The sequence below is a fragment of the Pan paniscus genome, chromosome 22, assembly GCF_029289425.2.
Source record: "Pan paniscus chromosome 22, NHGRI_mPanPan1-v2.0_pri, whole genome shotgun sequence".
Taxonomy (NCBI): domain Eukaryota; kingdom Metazoa; phylum Chordata; class Mammalia; order Primates; family Hominidae; genus Pan; species Pan paniscus.
The window spans coordinates 41,303,521-41,305,018 of NC_073271.2; the positions used below are offsets into that span (position 1 = coordinate 41,303,521).

At 42.7% G+C, this 1,498-nt stretch overlaps 1 non-coding gene across 1 annotated transcript; it reads left to right on the forward strand.

Annotated features, from left to right (window-relative positions):
- The first annotated feature begins 517 nt into the window (after positions 1 to 517).
- On the forward strand, positions 518 to 703 carry LOC112438102 (U2 spliceosomal RNA). Its single transcript, XR_003026587.1, has one exon. It is a non-coding gene; the product is annotated as a U2 spliceosomal RNA (small nuclear RNA).
- The last annotated feature ends 795 nt before the right edge of the window (positions 704 to 1,498 follow it).

The window sequence follows — 1,498 nt, forward strand, 5'->3', positions numbered from 1 at the left end:
TTATTTCTATTATTTCCTTCAAAAACTCTTTTACATGTATGTTAGGTTCTCTGTTTCCATCATCCATGGTTTTTCAACTGTTTTTAAGTGTTTTGTCTCTTTGTTTCTCTGGACTGCATTCTGATGTAATTTCTTTGGATCTGTTTTCCAGTTCGCTGTTTCTCTCTTCGTCTGTGTCTAAATCTGTTGTTCAGACATTGAATTTTATAGTAATTTGTTTCCTTTGTTCTTATTCTTGATTGTGAACTGTTCATTTGCTTTGTAAATATATTAGTTGGAATTATTTGAGTCTTTGACTTAATTTTCCCCAGAAAGATTTGTATTTCCTTCAACTTGTCACCTTGATGGGAGGGGGGAAGAGGTGTCTCCAGTATAGGACTATTTTTGTAAATAAATCAACTTAAAATTTGGACCACACAAAGTTAGACTGAATTTGGATCATCAACTTCATTGAGGTCTGCCTTGAGTTTATAAATTCTTGGGGTATTTTTTTCTCCTTCCTCAATGTTACTGCTGAACTGTATCTTGGCCTTTTGGCTAAGATCAAGGGGAGTATCTTTTCTTATCAGTTTAATGTTAGGGCTGAGACAGGAACATTTCCTGCATGTCTATGTACAATTGCATGAAATTTTTCATTTACCCTTTGAAGTTTCTGCTGTACAAAGGGTCCTCTTCTATTTTTCCCACCTTGGGAAGATCCTCAGGCTTATTTCCTCTCCTCTCAGCCCTCTATCATTGTCAGACTTGCTCAGTGTTTGCAGGGTTCTGTAGAAAACCTGGATTTGAAAGTTGGATTTGGCATGGCTTGTCTCCTGGGGTTCTTGATTTCCCTCTCTTTGTTCCTTGTGGTTTATTTGCTTTCATGAATGATCTGTGGTATGTTTTATAAGTTTCTTTGAATTCAGCTATTTACTTTATTCAGGAGGGTTGTTCAGGGCATCTTATCTGCAATAGTATAAGAATTATAATCCCCAAGGCTATTCTTCACTTTCTATGTCCTTTTGGTTTGGATCTGTCTTAACCTAGAAAACAGAGCCTGAGGCAAGGATATAAAGCACTGGGGCTTTATTTGGGAAGTGTAAACCCAGGACTGTGAGAGTGAGGTGCGAGAGATTGAGGCAAGGAAGGACCTCCCTGCAGTGATGCGATGTGAGTCTCAACTGTGCTGGCTGCTGTTTCATAAGGGGCTGAAGTGACCTGGCTCGGCAGATGCCTCTGGGTCAGCTGCATGGGAAGATGGCTCCAGGGAGTCCACAGGAGGGGAACGGAATGTATCTACTGGCTCTCTTCTGGCGGCTACTTTCCACTGGTCAAAGCTGTCCCCGCAGGGAATCAGGGGCCCTGGGTTGCATTCCCAGCCTCCTCAGCAGCTGCTCTGGGTACCACATCCCCATGCTGCAGAGTGGCATCTCATGAGGACACAGAAGTGGCAGGTGGAGCATGTGGCTGGTCTGCCTGGCTGCACTGAGTTGGTCGAGGCAGGTCAGCAGGAACCTGA